Source organism: Schistocerca serialis, chromosome 8 (genome assembly GCF_023864345.2).
Source record: "Schistocerca serialis cubense isolate TAMUIC-IGC-003099 chromosome 8, iqSchSeri2.2, whole genome shotgun sequence".
NCBI lineage: Eukaryota > Metazoa > Arthropoda > Insecta > Orthoptera > Acrididae > Schistocerca > Schistocerca serialis.
Genome location: NC_064645.1, coordinates 531,459,838 through 531,480,417, shown reverse-complemented (window position 1 = coordinate 531,480,417; position 20,580 = coordinate 531,459,838).

Sequence of the window (20,580 nt, the reverse complement as noted above, 5' to 3'; positions counted from 1 at the left end):
CATCGCGTGACAGGTCGTCCACAGACTGGCCGTGCTCCGGCTACCGAGGAAGCCATACTGGTCGTACACCGAGAACCACAGAGAAGTACACGTAGCGTAGCAAGTCAGCTGCGTGTCTCGCAATGCATGGTTGTTGACATGAGACATGGGCATGGGCTGCACCCATGTCATTATTCTTTAATGCAACACCTGCATCCTGCAGTTCGCCATCTGTAGATGCATTTCTGAATGGTTCCAGCAATAACGGGAGGCCAATGATGACTTCATTAACATTGTAATATGGTCAGATGAAGCAGAGTTCACTCGTGACGGTGCCTTCAACATGCACAATGCCCACCACTGGTGTGACGTTAACACTCATGTCACCAGCGACCACAACTGCGAGTTCGCTTTGGCGTCAACATCTGGGCCAGAATATTGGGAAGCAGGAGTCTGGGTCCCTACATGTTGCTTGACCAGTTGACTGCACGAAGGTATCATGCATTCCTCTGTTTGCCTAATGCATTAAAAAAAGTTCCACTTCATTCTTTGGCAGAGGTTATGACACCAACAAGATGGTGCACCTCCACACTTCGAAATTAATGTGCAACAGTATTTAGACATGTAACCTCCCTCTTACTAATCGGCCTATCTTTCTTGCGATATAAAATATGACCGTGGATCGCGTGTATGCCTAATGGATCTTTTCTAATTGTACAAGGCTATCTTTCCCGAAGAAGTAATACCGATAAGTAGGAGGAAAGTTTACAGCCGACCCTTCTGATGTAAAGTCTACTAAAAATAAAAGTAATTAAACCGAACAGGGCTATAATTTGGAAAACGAAAGTTATTTTGTGCATTCACTCACGAACAACACTGGACAGAAAGGGGTACCACTGATCATGAATCCAAAAGTTACACCAATGAACGAAAACGAAGTAATTAACGGTCGCCAGCCCACTACGGCAATTTATATCCAAAAGCCTGTACAAGATGATGGGAAAGCAAAACATGTATTTTTTGTTACACTAATTTTAAGTGAGTATGTAATGATAAAGAAAACTGAGAAGTCACTCTTACGTTATGTTTGGCATTAAATTTTGAAAAAGGCAATCGAGTAATGATTTGAAAATATACAATTAAACTGTATGTTAGTACTGAACTTCGGAACAATGACTTTCAGTGACCTCAGCATAACGTCATCAAAGAAATATAGAAAAAAAGCAAGCACTTTTTACTTTGCCGTTACTTATTTTGCAAATTGGATTTCACATTATTGTTTGAACAACTGAGCCTTTTTTTTACTGACTTGAACAGAACTAAATTTTTATTCCTAGAATATGTAGCAAACCAAACAGCCATGTGCTCCAAGCTATATGTAAAATAAATAAAACTTCCGCACTCTTAATTTGTGCATTTCTTTAGATTTGCTTTTTTTCCAGTGATTGATTCTCGAACTTGAAAAATGAAATCGATTTACTTTAGTCATATACCGAAGTCTGTGTTGTACAACAGTTAATTGAAAGTAGACTGAGGCTAAAGAGAAATTATTCATTTAAAAGAGAAATTATTCATTAATAAACTGGCTGTAACTATTCAATTTGTTTCTTATGATACTCAGTTAACATATTAGGGAAAAAATGGAACAACGATCCTGCTTGGTAACAATGTCTGGGGGCAATGAGGACACAATCGCCTTGAGTTTAACTGATTATTGTTTGAATAAATTTTGTCAATCAAATCACATTCAGTCGTGCTGCTGGGTTGGCTGTTAATAATTTCTACCAATGAACAGTCTTACTTCAGTGCTGTGAATACGACGGAACTCGGAGCCGACGACGAAACTGTGTTGCTGGAACTGCTGCTGTTGTTGAAGATTGTAGCATATTGTGGAGTCACAGCTAATTATAGGAACGGGAATCGTAATTAATACAGCATCTTTCGCCAGTCCACTGTCTGTACTGCTGCTTTAGACATTTGGCCAGCGCGCGTACAGATGCAGCCGAAAATGGTACTCTCTACTGTGAGAGCGTTAACACCACACTTCCGCACACTACAAGCACTGGAACCCATCTCTCCTCTCTCCTCGCGCTCTGCGCAACAACTCCCTACCCAAAGATTTTACAAAGCACAGGCACTGCTATTATCGTTGCTAGTCGATGCAAATAACAATTCCTTTGGCTTTTTCCCAGAGTTATAAGTTTCACTGTAAAACACAGATAAATACAACGAAACATCAACAGACTTCTACCTAAATGTACACATACAATGAAGCAATGTCCTTACTTATTAAAAGAAAGCATTTAAATTACAAAAAGTTACGTACAATTCAAAATAAAAATTATATATCGGTAGCAGGTGCCATGCATCCTGCAGATTCGTTGTTACAGACAGAACAATTCCAGGGAAATGGCTCGGATGGGAAGGTCCAGTTGTATGGCCTCGGCATTCACCTGACCTAAATCTTCTGGATTTCTTCCTGTGTGGACACTTAAAGGATTACGTGTATTCTACTCCGTCGACACATGTGGAAAAACTGATAACGAGTTTTCATGCTGCTCTTATATCTGTGGTGTAGCCATGTTGCCAAAAATCCAGAGCTGTATGATCCAACGGGTTGCGCCATGTTTGACATGCAGGGGGTGCTTTGAACTTCTTCTCTGAGGACAAAGTATTCTTTTGTAACCGTCATGTGGTCATTAATATGTAAATTATTATTGTCACTGGTTGCTAATGTGTTATATCTGAGCAGATGTATTTATGGCATGTAGTGTAAATGACTAGTTGATGTTGGGTTACTTAACTGTGCATTCATCTTTAACGTCTCAAAATTAATTTTGTTTTTGTATTTATTCTGTCCTATGACAGGTCATTTGTTTCAACTGTCTATTTCTGACTTGTCTCATCACGTTTTTGTTATATTCACCGTTACAAAAAGCTGTACTACGTAAATGTCGGATACATGTGGTTTACGAAACGTCGTATGCTACAGTATTACATGGGAGAATGAAATTCACAAATGAGAACAAATACGCCTCGACCCAGAATCGAACCTTCGACCTGCTGCATCCTGACCCAAAACGCTATTCACTGCACCAGCTGCACAGCATTACTGATATAGGCTGACAGAAGTTGTTACCATACATGTGATTGCAGTGTTGCCAGATTTCCAGTCAGTAAAGTCCATTTACTGCCAGAAATATGTTCATGGCTAAATTTTGTGAGAGACATTTTTGTATTGCAAGTATGTGAGGAATCGCGCTGCGAAGTCGGAGTGCTTGAACTTTTCTTCACCCTGCATAGCGTACAATATATTGCTCCTTACCATATATCCTGTAGGCAGCAACTACGTAGGAGGTACACCACAAATTCTGTGTCGCTGTAGCCGCGTAGAGTGGCGTGCAGTTTGAGTGGCCATGTCAGGGATTGCGAGACCCCTCCCGCCGGAAGAGTCGAGTCATCCTTCGGGCATGGGTGTGCGTGTTGTTCTTAGCATAAGTTAGTTTAAGAAGTGTGTAAGTCCAGGGACTGATGACCTCAGCAATTCGGTCCATAGAAATTCACACACATTTTGTGTCGCTACGAAGTGTGCCACTAATGAGATGGGTTGATATGACTATTGTAACAAATTATTATTATTTCTATTTAAATTTCACTGTATTTGCCATTTATATTAACATTTTGGACATTAAATATTAATGTGGCCATTCCATTTTCCTTTTTCTATCAGATAGTAATTAAAATTTGAATTATTCATTCTTTCCAAAAAAAACTACTGATTTGACCACAATTTAATTATTTTTGATTATTGGTAGTGTTGAAATACTTTATTATTCATAATAGCGTCTTCTTGAATATGTGCTCCATCTATGCTAAATGAAAGGCTATTTTGTATTTATGCAGGCTGAAGGTGCTGAAAACGCAGTAAATGAAGCAGGCAAAAAGGAATACAAAAGTCTCAAAAATGAGATCGACAGGAAGTGCAAAATGGCTAAGCAGGGAAGGCTAGAGGACAAATGTAAGGATGTAGAGGCTTATCTCACTAGGGGTAAGATAGATACTGCCTACAGGAAAATTAAAGAGACCTTTGGAGAAAAGAGAGCCACTTGTATGAATATCAAGAGCTCAGATGGAAACCCAGTTCTAAGAAAAGAAGGGAAAGCAGAAAGGTGAAAGGAGTATGTAGAGCGTCTATACAATGGCGATGTACTTGAGGACAATACTACGGAAATGGAAGAGGATGTAGATGAAGATGAAATGGGAGATACGATACTGTGTGAAGAGTTTGACAGACCACTGAAAGACCTGAGTCGAAACAAGGCCCCGGGAGTAGACAACATTCCATTAGAACTACTGACGGCCTTGGGAGAGCCATTCCTGATAAAACTCTACCATCTGGTGAGCAAGATGTATGAGACAGGTGAAATACCCTCAGACTTCAAGAAGAATATAATAATTCCAATCCCAAAGAAAGCAGGTGTTGACGGATGTGAAAATTACCGAACTATCAGTTTAATAAGTCACAGCTGCAAAATACTAACGCGAATTCTTTACAGACGAATGGAAAAACTGGTAGAAGCCGACCTCGGCGAAGATCAGTCTGGACTCCGCAGAAATATAGGAAGACATGAGGCAATACTGACCCTATGACTTATCTTAGAAAATAGATTAAGGAAACGCAAACCAACATTTCTAGCATTTGTAGACTTAGAGAAAGCTTTTGTCAATGTTGACTGGAATACTCTCTTTCAAATTCTACAGGTGGCGGGGGTAAAATACAGGGAGCGAAAGGCTATTCACAATTTGTACAGAAACCAGATGGCAGTTATAAGAGTCGAGGGGCATGAAAGGGAAGAAGCGGTTGGGAAGGGAATGAGACAGAGTTGTAGCCTCTCCCCGATGTTATTCAATCTGTATATTGAGCAAGCAGTAAAGGAAACAAAAGAAAAATTCGGAGTAGGTATTAAAGTCCATGGAGAAGAAATAAAAACATTCAGGTTCGCCGATGACATTGTAATTCTGTCAGAGACAGCTAAGGACTTGGAAGAGCAGTTGAACGGAATGGACAGTGTCTTGTAAGGAGGATATAAGATGAACATCAACAAAAGCAAAACGAGGATAGTGGAGTGTAGTCGAATTAAGTCGGGTGATGCTGAGGGAATTAGTTTAGGAAATGAGACACTTAAAGTAGTAATGGAGTTTTGCTATTTGGGGAGCAAAATAACTGATGATGGTCGAAGTAGAGAGGATATAAAATGTAGACTGGCAATGGCAAAGAAAGCATTTCTGAAGAAGAGAAATTTGTTAACATCGAGTATAGATTTAAGTGTCAGGAAGTCGTTTCTGAAAGTATTTGTATGGAATGTAGCCATGTATGGAAGTGAAACATGGACGATAAATAGTTTAGACAAGAAGAGAATAGAAGCTTTCGAAATGTGGTGCTACAGAAGAATGCTGAAGATTAGATGGGTAGATCACATAGCTAATGAGGAGGTATTGAATAGAATTGGGGAGAAGAGGAGTTTGTGGCAGAACTTGACAAGAAGAAGGGACCGGTTGGTAGAACAAGTTCTGAGGCATCAAGGGATACAAAAATTTAGCATTTGAGAGCAGCGTAGAGGGTAAAAATCGTAGAGGGAGACCAAGAGATGAATACACTAAGATGATTCGGAAGGATGTAGGTTGCAGTAAGTACTGGGAGATGAAGAAGCTTGCTCAGGATAGAGTAGCATGGAGAGTTGCATCAAACCAGTCTCAGGACTGAAGACAACAACAACAACAACAACATCGAACGAAAAGTAGGGATCCTGGCTGAAACCCAGGCATAGGCGCTTTAATCAAATGAACCTATTTGGTTCCAGAGACCTTTTCAAGTCTCAAACATCTGTGATGTATTTGTGCAGACTGAAGTGGGTTCAAAAAATGGCTCTAAGCTCTATGGGCTTAACAACTGAGGTCATCAGACCCCTAGACTTAGAACTACTTAAACCTAACTAACCTAAGGACATCACACACATCCATGCCCGAGGAAGGATTCGAACCTGCGACCGTAGCAGCAGCGCGGTTCCAAACTGAAGCGCCTAGAACCGCTCGGTCACAGAGCCCGGCGACTGAAGTGTGGAACAGTAATTTGTATCAATACTGGGATCAAACTCAGGTCTTCCACTCAGTAAGCAGGTAAGCTCATCGCTACAGCAAAGCAGCACAGTGGCTTTCCACAGCATGGACTACCTTAGCGTGCCTACCCCACAAGTGGGCTGAGGCGTGAATGGGAATTTGGATTGAGGAAAGAGATGCGCAGCTGCGCAAAGCCTCGTAGTGCTTACCTTATGTGCTTCGTGAGCCCAAGACTTGGGATCGAATCCTAGCCTTGCTACAAATTCATCACTTCTGTCTGTACCGATACGTCATAGATGTTTGAGACTTGAGAAAATCTCTGGGACCATATTCATTCTTTTGGTTAAAAGGCTGTTTGCTTCTATGCCCTACGTCCTTTTCTTCACTTTACTTTAGAAGCATCCACATTGGCCTGTAATAAACGTTTTTTTGCATCCATATAACAAATGTGTTTCTGTATATGTAATTATATTATAGCTTTTTAGTTATTCTCTTACTGTCAGGTAAAAAAAAACAATTATTTGGAGCACAAGTTTTGTAAAGTTAGATTGCTGTTTGATTCTGCTTGCAGTTTTTGGGGTCTTGTTACATATCGGTAGCCCCATAACTGTACCTCGTTTCCCGCGCACTCGAGGATGTCCGATTTTCGGCGTTTATGAACTCATTTCACGTAAATGCTTCCTTTTCACTGAGTGCTTTTTTTAAAAAAAAAAACTTTGTTTATTTGTGTGTTTGCTGTTTAGAGAGCTGCCAATCGTCGCTGTGCGTTTTTAGTTCGTCTTTTGTTTGTATTTGGTGCCTGCACACTGATACCTCTTTATTTGTTCTGTAGACACAGACATCCTGGTGTAAGCAGGAAAGCAGCCTTTCATTCAGTTGCATAGAAGGATCTCATTTCCAAAAGATATAAATAATAATAATAATGACAATAATAATAGTATAGAAGCAGCCAAGGAACGACAGAAAGCATAAAGATGATGTTGAAAAACTTCTTAGGTTTTTTCAGACTTATTGCTTATCTGGTAATACCAAATTTTATCAAAATGTGTTTGGAATCAGAAATCTACGATTAGTTCTGTCAAGTAAATTTACAGAAATTTCATTAAAATTATAAAAAGAGTTTTTTGGATATAACTACACATATGTTAATATGAAATTAGTATCTGTAAATACTTTTCCATTTTTCCACCGTTTATAATGGGAGAACGTTGTCCACAGGGGAAACTGGTTATGTTTAAACTAGGAAAACTTGAAGTGGCAATGGCTCTCAACAGAGAAGGGATACGGTTGGAAGGGGGGGGGGGGGGAGGGAGGCGGGGAGTGTTCGCTGGCCCCTATTCCAAGGCAAAAGGAAGGCGCTAAATTAGGATGACTTAGAACCACTACACTAGACTCCAGTATCTGTGCAATTGGATCATGTAACACGCTGAACGTCGCTGTAAATTCCTCTGGAAAACTACCGATGTTTAACTCAAGAAAATCGGTTTTACGGTTAGTAAAAGACTGGCGTAAAACCTGCGTTGTTGTGAAATACTTTCCGGTAGTCATTATCTGTGACTACTTTTTCCGTGAGTTGAATAATGAGCATTTTAAGTACGTATCATACAGATCATAAGCATTTGACGTCACTCTCAAGAAGCATGAATCTATTCTGAGGGGTCAACTGTAAGAGTACTGGCAGTCAACAAACGCTCCAGGTAGTGTTATCGGCTACTGCCGGTTTGTTAAGTCTATGAGTTAAGCAGCGGCAGTCATTACACTTCCTGGGAAGTGATGAGCGAGGTGGCAAGCCGTTTCTGCGTGACCTATCGGCCCCCGGGCTCGCGGCGGTCAAGGACAAACGTTTTAAAGGAGAGACCTGAGTGGGTTTTGCCGGGCTACGCCCAAAACCTGTCAGTAGTCAGCTGCCGAGAGGCGCGTCGCAGCTCGCTCTTTAAGCCAGAAGAGTACTGAGACACTTGCGACAGTCTCGTACATCGAACGCATTCTGTGTGCGAAAGGAAGGAATGAAGGCTCCATTGCGAAAAGGAGGAGTGAAGGCTCTATTTAACTTTTCATCGGCAGTGACGTTATCAGAGAGAGAGAATTTGTCTGTAGAAGAAGGATGAGGAAATGAAAAGGTGTTTTTAATGAAAACACCCGATATTCTGGCGAGATTTCGTTGGCTAGGCGTGAACACGAGTGATATGAGAGAAAGTAGCGGAAGAGTTAGTAAATTACATTTTCCAAAGAATCGTTATGTGTTACTCTGAAAATGGACTCTACCTAAATTTAAAAAAAAAAAAAAAAAAAAAAAAAAAAACATTATACACGACATTAAGAGGGTAGAATGATCCAAATTTTCGGGTGTGCATAGTGATGAAAAACTTAACTGGAAGAAGATAATTGAGCTTCTCAAATAATTAAGTTCAGTTACTTCTGCTCTTCGTATAACCACTAATCTCGGAAAGAAACGTATCAACCTCCTGACATATTCCACTCAATAATGTAGCACTGAATAATTTCCTGAGGTAACTTATAACTTAGAAAGAAAGTACTGACTGCACAAAAGCATGTAGTGTTCACCTACAGACATCATGGAGGTACCTCATCAAGGAGCTAGGCATTTAAATTGCGCCGTCACACTAACGAAATTCCTCATAAATAATCCATCACAATTTGAGAAGAACAGTGACGTACATACCCTCAACACTAGAGGGAAAAATGACCTCTTATTACCCATTGTTAAAGCTGGAGTGGCTCGGTGAGTAGTTCAGCACGCAGCAATAAAAATGTTCGGTCAGTTGTCCAATAAATAAAAATGTCTGACAGGTAGCGAAGCAAAGTTAAAATTAATTTAAAATCATTTCACCTGGACAACTCCTTCGATTCCACTAACGAATTTCTTCATAAAATTTGATAGCAAGTATAAAAAAATAAACTTGTTTTTAAGTGTAGTTGCATGAGAAGGAATGTTCATTAATGTTAATCCTAATCAAGTATACACAACCTGTAAATTAACTCTTTCCCCCTCACTTTGACAAAAGAATCGTTCGAATGGTCTGTGGAACTAACTAACTGATTCAGTGGCAAAAATATACAAACATTTAGAACGTGAACTTAGAGCAGAGAAGCTGCAAGCGAGATAATACCATACTGACTTCGGTTCTCGCAGACTTAAAGGAATTAGGGAAATTACAGTTTTCAGATGGTTTGTCTGCGCAGATTATTTCGTAAGGTACACTCCGCAATAATCCAGTTTTCTTCGTTATCCCTATCTATCAAAGGAGTTTCAGGTCCACCATGGCCAATTTGTGAACGAGTAACTATAGCAATAGCAAGCCGCTTGCTATTACCAAAAACATTATCCAACAAAAGATGTCAAAGCGTGAGCCTCTAAAAATATAAAGCCCTCCAATTACATAATGATGCCTTGGGGCTGCTCCTGCAGATGGAATACAGTGCCAATTACGAGACGTTGCTCTGTCAGTGGATTCAGTTACACGTAAGCAGACGGGAAGACTCATAACTGTTCAATTACATCATGGGTGACAAATCACTGGAAAAAATTGCAGCTGTAAAATATTTACGTATATCTGTTAGTTGCAACCAAAAGTGAGTAGTTATATCCCAGGTTTAAAGAATTTATGAATTTAAACAGAAAGCACTGAACACAATATAACATAGATTACCCATCAATGCACTAACTAAAAAACTTTGTACTCCTTTAAAACAAAATATAACCTACCATTCAATAAAAACCAGAAATACACTGTATTGGTTGTCGTTGCTGTCAGACAACTCGATTGCTCTGCTCAAGTTCTAGGGCGAAGTTATTTACTAGCTCTGAATATAGCAAGCACTGTATTCCATTTGACACAGAAACTCTTTCAAAACAATTAAAATTAAAATTAGAACACAGTTTAAAAGATAATTGCAAAGATGAGATGTGATCAGTGGCAGATTATTTAACTTGCAATGCACTCATTGCATCTTCTACGGACAAAGTTAGGCCAGAAAAAGAAGATTCACTACTTACCTATTTATCTTCCTGTGATCTGCAGCAATTCCACTCAGAAAAAAAAATAGCAAGTAGGTCGAAAAGCAGGCTCCATTCCTCACAGTAGTCGTCACACTATTTCGCTTTTCTCCACAAAGTCTCTGAATAAATCGTCATAACAGTTTTGCGTCTTTCAGTACATTTCAAGAAATAAATTACTGATATCTTGTTTAATAAGCTCAATGATTTCAAATGACTGTAACTGAAAATATTTTTCTTAATTCTAAAACAAATTATGTTTTCCTGGTATCTAAAATAGTTTTGCTGAAAAAATTAAAAATTCAATGATAACTTTTGAGATAAAAATATAAGAGATCAATTACAGAAAGGAAACTCCTTCATCTCGGAAAAGTACATACCTATAACTTCTACTACACACAAAAAATGCCACTTTCATAGATCATGTGTCAAAATACATATTATTGTCTTGTTTCCATGAATAACCAACACTTACTCTTTGTTAATGTAAAGCTGAAAGTATAGTCATTGAATCAAAAGCAAAGTAAGAAATGTGTTGTCCAATATATCTGAATAATTATTCATGGGCATCAATAAATAATGAAATTTTACATTTTTATTTCAAAGGGGAAAAATATCATTGAACTTTTTAATTAAAATCCAAATACAGCATTCAAATTCTGATACAAAAATCGCTCATATGCAGTATTCATAATTTAAACGTATGGTGGAGATTTCCTCCACACAAACTATTGTAGTGCATTATCAATGATAGACAATGTATGTACTGATGATTTTATATATTTTGAACAACATTAGTTTTTTATTTAAATATAAATTCTGTGAATATCTTGTTATACTCTGTGTAACTTCCAATGTATGCTATTTATAAGTAAAAGGGAATGCTTTGGTCCAATATGATAAATTTATTCTGTACAAATTTTGTTAAGATGGAAGTAATACATGAAAGTGAGTTATTTGAAGCTGGGACTTGTCTATGTAAAGACAGACAGAAAGAACTAACATATACCATGTACTAAGTGGATAAAGACTTTATTTTGCTAGGAAAAGAGGAGACACTTTGAACTCCTGTGGTAAAATGGAATGTGTTACAAGAGGTGACAATTTATTGATCAGAATTTTACAAGGCAAGGTGGACAGAGAAAACTCATCAAACTAACATTAAAAGGCATTCAGTGTGAGGACCAAAGTCGGCTCCAAACTTAACAGTCAATCATTAATAAAGTGACAGCACATCACTCAAATACACAGTCACATGAGCATCCACTGTTGTACTTTAAAAAAAGTGTTCATATATTATCCCAGCACATCATGTTCCAGTTTCCTTTCCACAAAGTTATAGACGTTTTATCAGTGAAGTCTACAAAGCAAGATGGCGCATCCAGGTGATAATGAGAATTAAATTAATTTGATCATTTACGAGATAGCTGACTCTCATATCTCTGTGGACCACCATGATCATCTGCCATAGTCAGCTGCCACCGAAGACACAGGTGAGCAAGCGAGTACATTTCTCTAATGGCAGCCATTATTTCGAGACATCAGTGATTATTTACCTTGGAAGAAAACATTTCACAGTCGACTTCAAATAAAGATAAAGGACGGTGAAGAACATACAAAGCAAATAATTCTGTTTGAGTTCAGTGTAGGGGTGAAAGCCGAGGATCCAGCCAGAAACATTTACACCATGTATGAGGATAATGCCATTGGTCAAAGCACGGTAATAAAATAATTTTCTCGTTTTAAGGAGAATCGTTTTGACACCAGTTACTCTCCACTTTCAGGAAGACCTCTGGGGTTTAATGAAGATCGTCTAAACGCGTTAATCCACAGTGATTCATGTCACTGTTCTGCAGAAATGGCAAATGTCATGAACTGCAGTCATTCCAAAATCGTGCAACATTTGCGTGCAACGAGGAAGGCTGAAAAATCAGGTGTATAGTTACTGGATGTTTTAACAAAGAGAGGTCTCCAGTGGTGAGATCGACTATTTGAAACCGTCTATACGGTTATGTGGGTTAAGATCCCAGGTATTACACGTTCACCGTGATGGGCCTTCATTTGTGAGTAATTGACAAAAAAAAAATCGGAATTTTGCGTGACGCTTAATGCAGTTAAAAAAGTTGTATTACATTGACTGGTTGCGTGGGGTAATAGATATAGTGAGGGCTTCACATGTGCGTTCGAATCTGTCACTTGCATTAATTCCTTTTCATTTTTAAATCTTTAACAAACTGACTTTGATCATCCTTTTTATTCAGTTAATTGATTTAAATGTAATTTTTTATTTCCATTCCTTCGCCACATCATTTTAATCATAATATCATTTTTCTTCCTATCATTCTTTTTCCACTTGATTTCTTTGTTCATGTGTTTTTAATTAATTTTATGTATTAATTTCGATATTATTTCTTTTCTTTTTATCACTCTCTTTTTTTCTCCTGGTTATTGCGTTCATTATATCTATTCCTCATTTTGCTTGAATTTCCTTTTACTTACAAACCTTTCTTTCATTTATATCTTCATCTGCGTTATTTTGTCCATAGTGCAATAAGAGTACAGGCTATGTTTGAAACTTTCCTATGGCGATTACCAAGCAAAAAACATTGCACCTATTGTAACGAAAAATAGATTTTTCACGCCATTGCACAGTCGGTATAAATAGCTTATTTCATCTTTTGTTTTTTAACAGATAGATCAGAATTTTCAAATAATTGAATATTACGATAGATAAATATAATCAGATTCACACTCACAAAAATCCCTAGTAGAAAAGGAATCATATTATCATTAACAGGACTCAACTAAAGAATTGTCTCGGAGGCAAGGTACTATATCATTACATCATTACATTCTTTGGTTTGTTTTATTGGTTTGCGTTCTGCGAGACAAATTCAGTTCAAAATGTACGTTTATGATGAACCACAGAACTCTGTGCACTGGAAGAGATTTAAGTAACTCAACAACCGTTTAAAATTTATACCTTAGTGCCATATTACGCTAATAAGAGCCTTTTATACGTTTTTGTAGCCACAACAAAAAGCTGGCTGCATCTAGTTAGCAAAACTGTAGCATAATATCACTGTTCCACCTAAAGATGAGATTGTAAACTCTAAAAATGCGTCGTGGCGTGAAATAATAAGAGTGATGGACACAGAGAATGGTTTAATTGAACTTTTATTGGATATGGCTTACCTAAAGAAACTTGTGGACTCTCTCCATCACCGGATTGAGTCTGTTACTAATGCAAGTGGTGGTGTTAGATAGGAACGGTGGTAACTCATTTTTCGTTTGGTGTCCTCGGGACTTTGCAACATTTCAGATTGTGAGGTTAGCTCAGCGTCTTATTAAAGCGAGCAAAAAGAGATTGTGGCAGCAGTTTCTGAAATCTGCCAGTCATTCCACTAAACCAACAAGCAGTTTGGATGTCACGGGGAGAATTTCAGGGAAGGGCAAAAGGTTCTCTGTTAACATATGGCGACGACTGCTGTTATCTAGACCAACAAAAGGCACATTTCACAGACTATGGTGGGGCACTCTACTCCACTCACTGCTGCCATCATACATGAATGAGTCTTCCGCTACTGGTGATTGATAACTATGATGAGCATTTGGGATGTCCAATTCTAAAAATAATGAAGTCTATATCCATAGTTATTCATTGTGGAAACCATAGTTGCTATTGTATATAGCATGTAACACGTCACCAGCTTAAACAAATTCCACTTCAGCAGGTTATGTCACCTCACTGCAAAATCTAAAGAAATCTTCATGGATCACTCAAACTTCATGTACTCTTAGGAGGCAAGACAAGGTCTCGTCTCATAAAGGAAATCGATTTGTTCCTCCTTATAGTTTGTGAGGATTACATATGTCGACAAGTTATCAAATAGTTGCAGTTCTTACTCGTTTTCCATATAGATTCTCGAACAATCATTTGACTGCTGATAATACTAATCAACATTTTAAAAAATCAGGTACAGAGATAAAACATGAGGGACTAACTAAATTGGACCTGCTGATTCTGAAAATGTACTTAGTTTTTTTCTAGTTATGGAGGTTTTCAAATAGCCATGCCTAAAAGTAAACGCTACAGTGATCTACATAGTTCTTACATTACCTCTGTACAATTATAACGTACTTACCATCATAAAAGTATGTTACTGTGTCGATTTTTAACATCAAATAGCAGCATTCATTTGCTGGTTGATGACATTGTAGGTGGATAGTTGAGTCCTGTTGATGGCAATTCTCTTCTCCACGGCCTAGATGCTTCACATAGCCGTCCGGGGTGGCCGAGCGGTTCTAGGCGCTACAGTCTGGAACCACGCGACCGCTACAGTCGCAGATTCGAATCCTGCCTCGGGCATGGATGTGTGTGATGTCCTTAGGTTACGTAGGTTTGAGTAGATCTAAGTTCTAGGGGACTAATGACCTCAGAAATTAAGTCCCATAGTGCTCGTAGCCATTTGAACCATTTGCTTCACACTTCAAAAGCTAATAGGAGTCGCTTAACACTGGAGGGTTCGACATACCTGTAAAGCAGCTTTCCAACTGCAATATGTCTGTACTCGTCATTAACTGGTCCCTGATTGGCATGGAAGATATCTAAGTAAGAACGAAGAAAGTGCCTTTTTAGCGACGTTCTGCAGCTTAAGATTTATAGTTCTCTATAAGCTTTCTCTAGAGTAGTAAAGGAGATATTGCCAGACCATGGTGTCTTTGTTTCCTGCTCTCGTATTCTGTAGTAATCTTTCAACGATCTGCTTAAAAGAACACCAGGCTGCAAGCTCTGACTGACCAATTTTTCTTCAAAATTGTCATGGCGCGTTAGCTTCCTAATCTGTGGTATTATAAAAATCGCGTCTTTAGTTTTGCACCTCTTAATTCAGGTAATACTTGATGTAGATGCATGAAACCGTTACTACTTTAGTCCAGCCCCTTTACAATATTCTTGATAAGTCTGGTGGAAGTAAGACACTTTGAGTGTCCAACAAAGCACATATTCCGTATTTTCTTTCCCTGGGCCAGTTCTTCTCATGGTGACCTCTGTTCATTAGTACAATATTTGTCTGATCCACAGTTGTCCCAGAGACAAAGGAAATCCAACAATGCACTCGTATTTACATCTACATCTACCTCTTTACTCTGCAGACGACTATGGAAAGGCGAAGGGCACATCTGATAGAACTATTTATTACGCCTTTGTCCTGTCCCGTTCACATATGGTGAATGGGTAGAACTATTGCTTTAACACATCTGTGCACACTACTATAAGTCTAATCTTTGTGATCCCTGTGAGAGCGATATACAGGGCGCTGTGGTATATTCCTAGGGTCACCATTTAACGTTTGCACTAGAAATTTTCTAAGCAGGTTTCCACAGGATAGTTTGCATCTATCTTCAAGTGTCTGCCAGTTGCTGCTCTTCAATGCGTCACACAAACCTGAGGCCATTCGTGCAGCCCTTCTTTGTATCCTTTCAGTATCGCCTATTAGTGCTATCTTGCATACGTCTCACACATTCGGGCAGTATTCTAGGAAAGGTCGCGAGAGTGTTTTGTATGCAATATCCTTTGTAGACTGATTTCAACTACTTAGTTTGCCACCTGTCTTGTCTATGGCTGAGAGTATGTGATCATTCCATTTAATATATATATATATATATATATATATATATATATATATATATATATATATATATATAATGTATTTGTCTCAGTTGACAGAGTCTGTAGTCATAGGATGCCATGGTTTTTCGATTTGTGAAGTGCGCTGTTTCACACTTCTGAAGCCTTCAAGTGATTTGTAATCACTGCACCAATTTGAAATACAATCAAGATCTGATTGAATATCTGTGCAGCTTTTCTCAGAAAATACTTAACTGTAGATAACTGCATCATCTGCAAAAAGTCAGATATGACTATTAACATAGTATGTGAGGTCATTCATGCACAACATCAACAACAATAGTCTCAGCACACTTCCCTGGAGCACACCTGTGGCCGAGTGGTCAAGTGCACTGAATGACAGTTCGTGAGTAAGGGTTTGATTCCCGCTGCCTTGATCATTTTTTTTTTCATTTTGTTTATTCATCACAAAATTAAACTATTCATTATAAAATTTTAAGATATTGCAACAGTTTAATTTACAAATGGAAAATTAATGTATTCAGTTTAGTTATGACTACTATCCTTGTTAAGTCAAAAGGCTATGGATGACCTTAAAAAATATGAGTATATGAGTAAATTTAGTACGAACGTGTTTTCTATGGACAATATGTTAAAGTGACCCTTCTCCAGGAGATCTTTGGACGATAAAGTAAGATTTAAAGATTTAGATGTATCTTCTCCATATGGTAAGAGTAAAAGCAGGAGGGTGTGAGCTGAGGCTCATCAAATTCGTGAGCTTCATCCCACACCCTCCTGATGGCTCATACTATGTGAGTAGAAGCAGGTAGATGCCCATTTCAAGTTCTGCTCTCTAATGATTTATGCATAGAGTATGAAGAATTTTTATCAGCGGTTCACGTATTGGCTAGATGTCCACTGATCAAGTGCACTGATTGGCAGTTCGTTGGTTCAGGTTCGCTTACTGCTGCTACTATAATTTTTTGCATTTCATTTGATTCTTTGCAGTGTTAACGATAAATTACAAAAAAATATATATATTTAAGCAGTTAATTTATATACCTGACATAATATATTTAATTTAGTTATGATTACTACCCTTGCAAGTCAAAAGGCTATAGACCACCACACTACAGCACACTGGTATAGCTTTGCTCAAGCCGCCACTCTAATAGCACAGACATCAGACTTGTCTTGGAATGTCTGTACACAAATGCCAACCTGTAGCATGATGTGATGTGTATCAATAAAACCATTACAACGCTATGAGCACAAAACTTGCCCACCATATAGAAGTAAAGCACCAGATTCTTGTTACATTGTATGAAGTGAGTAATTTTTAATATATTCCGCTCCTTAAGATATGAAGATAAAAAATTTGTGTATACTCCTTGGATAAGTATAAATCACGAACTAAATCATTCACACCTACCTGTGTTATTAAATGTGATCATTTTTCTGGAAAGTGTCCACTTAACTGACTGCATTTCCTCTGTGTCTGTTTAATTAGTGTCTGAATCAGGAACTTCTCCCCATATGGGTGGAGGGGCTGGCACTGGTGGGCCTTCACCATGGAAGACGGATCTAATCGCTGAGGATAGGCCAGCGCACTCAGTATTCTTTTTTATTCTTTGGTAAAAAGACGTTCATATTGGTCAAATAGAAGTATCTATCATCAACATGGTTTTGAGGCACTAGAAAGGTCATTGGTATGTCGCATGGCAAGTGCTCTTTACTGCCTCTCAGCTAGTGTATTAGTTTAAACTTAGACCTAGTGCACATTAGGTGAGGTATCCAACCTTTATATCGATCTCGCAGTTGGCGTTTGAAGTATAAAAGTTATGACGACTTGAATAGATTAGAAATTGGATGTCTTTGTTTCCTTCTCGCGAATTCACAGCGTATGTAAGAAAATGTATGTGGATGGTTTTTACCTGCATGTCTTCATTTCTTTGTGGTTTATATTCTATGCATGCAAAACACTGTCAAGCAAATGCAAGTTACCAAATAGATTCCTGAAATATAAAACAAAAGTGCATTTGACCTTACGTAATATGTAAGTATGAAAGGTGTCTGCTTTAATCAGCCATCTTTCATAGATTTCATTTATTTACAAGTGGATTACTGGCATACACCTTTGCTTTTGTATCAGTAACTAACTGATCGATTTCCGCACTTTCTCTGCTACATCGATACATTTAGGTATTTGCCTGTGGTCTTTCGAACGAATTTGTCTCAGCCAATGAATAGTGAGGTTGTGGTCACCTTATTTGGGCAGGGTAGTTTTCGAAGCGAGAAAGTGGCAGTTGGAATGTGGCACTCCGTCGGTATGTGTTTGTGGCTGTCGTGGCGAGGAGACAGATAGCACGGACCAGAACATGTTCGCTAGAAATTGTATGTGATGGCCAGACAGTTGTCTGATGTATTCTGCTTTGGTACTGCTGTCGGTAGAGGGAGTGACATTGGTATGAAATGGTAATCAGTGTCTCTATAATAAGATGCACCGAAAGGGACAGAGAGAGCTATGCGTGAGTGGAGTAAAGAGTTCTTATTGAGGACGTGAGAACAACAAACATATACTGCCCATCTCTATTTGTTTGCTAAACAGCATAAGAATATTTATACTTTTTCTTAACGGCTTGGCGTGTCGCATTCGAGCAGCTTGCTTACTTAGTTCTTCACATTGAATGTGCTAGCAGATTGGCAGTAATGGCTACAATCAGTGTGCGGCAGATGTGTTTCTGAACTGAATTTAACTCTGGATCAGATGTAATAAGTTGGTGCTTCATGCACCAAGTAGATCTTGCACTTTTCATGGCATTTTCAAACGTGTATTAAGGAACCGATCTTTGTATGACTATGCGGAGCGCAGCTGATGATTGTACCTTAATCAGTTTAATTGTACAACGCTTCTGTAAATTATGAGGTCAATAATAATTATTAAGTTAGCGCAAATCTCATATCTTTGTTTCATTTTAGCTCCCTTCGTAAACTTAATCAAGTGGAACATCAAATTTATCAGGTAATATAAGAAAGAAAGCTTTAGGGTTAGCCCGATGCCTACGTGGAAGTACTTAAATACATATTCTCATACCTAATCCAAGTCGTTTTCTTTTAATCAAAACAGCCAGTGCGCTCGTAGTAGTTGCTCACAAAGAACATCTTTTTGGATTAGCAAATTATTTTCAGGTCATATTAAGTAAGTCACTTCGAGAGCTTAGTGACAGCGGCTACTTGACAATTTATTCATTTTTTTGTAATGTTGTGATGGTGTGTGGTGATTTAGACGGAACGTAACAAATTATACATGAAAGCATAAATTTCAGTATCTTTCCTGCTAACCTATAATGAACTAAATGAAACAAAACGTTCAGTTGTGCTATACAAGTATGAATGTCTGTACAGCCAAGTGTGAGAAAAGTCATATTAATTTCGGCCTTATTGATTTTTGAAAGAAGTCGTATATACAATTTAATAGACGCCCTACAAGAATAGGTTAAGAAAAAGTATGGCGCTAATTGGATGAGGCACATAAATACACAACGTGTGCCATATTTAAACATTACTTCTTGTTAGTGTGGTCTTCAGTCTGAAGACTGATTTGTTACAACTCTCCTCGGTACTCTATCCCGTATGAAACTCTTTATCTCTGTATAACTGCTGCAACCTATATACTTCTGTATTTGTCTACGAGTTTTATCCCACACGCTGCCCTCCACTAAATTTATGAACCCTTGATGTCGAATGTGCCCTGTCAACCTCTCTCTTCATTTGGTCAAGTAATGCCACAAATTTCTTACCTTCCCAGTTCTATTCAGAACATTATGCGATGTGTCCATCTAGTCTTCAACATTCTTCTGTAGCATGACATTTCGAAAGCTTCTATTCTCTTTTTGTCTAAACTGCTTGTCGTCCATGTTTCCCTTCTGTACACGGCTACAATCCAGACACACCTTCTGAAAAGACTTCATAACACTTAAATCTATAAGTATATTCGATGTTAACAAATTTCTATCCTTCAGAAATGCTTTTCTTGTCATTGCTAGTCTACATTGTATATTCTCTCAACTTCAGAGATCATCAGTTACTTTGCTGCCCAAATAGCAAAACTCAGCTATTAAGTATCTCCTATCATAATCTGATTCCCTTCGCATCGCCTGATTTAATTCGACGACATTCAATTATCCTTGTCTTGCTTTTGTTGATGTTCATCTTATATCCTTCTTTCACGACACTGTCTATTCCGCCCAATTGCTCTTGAAAGCCCTTTGCTGTCTCTTACAGAATTATAATGTCATCGACAAAGCTCAAAGTTTTTATTTCTTTCCCTGAATTTTAATAACTACTCTATATTTTTCTTTCGTTTTCTTTACTGCTCATTCAGCATATGGATTGACTAACGCCGGAGATAAGCTACAACTCCGCTCACTCCCTTCTCAACCACTGCTTCCCTTTCATGTCCCTCAGCTCTTATAACTGCTTTTGGTTTCTGTACAAGTTGTAAATTGCCTTTCGCTGCCTGTATTTTACACCTGCTGTTTCAGAATTTCAAGGAGAGTACTGCAGTCAACATTTTCAAAACGTTGCTCTATGTCTACAAATGCTATAAACGTAGGTTTGCCTTTCCTTAACCTGTGCTCTAAGGTAAGTCATTAGGTCAGTATTGCCTCGCACATTTTCCTACATTTCTCCAGAAGCCAAACTCATGTTCCTTGAGTTCGGCTTCTACCAGGTTTTCCATTCTTCTGTACAGAACTCGTGTTAGTATTTTGCAGCTATGACTTATTAAACTGGTACTTCGTAATTTTCACGTATGCCAGCAATTGCTCTCTTTGGA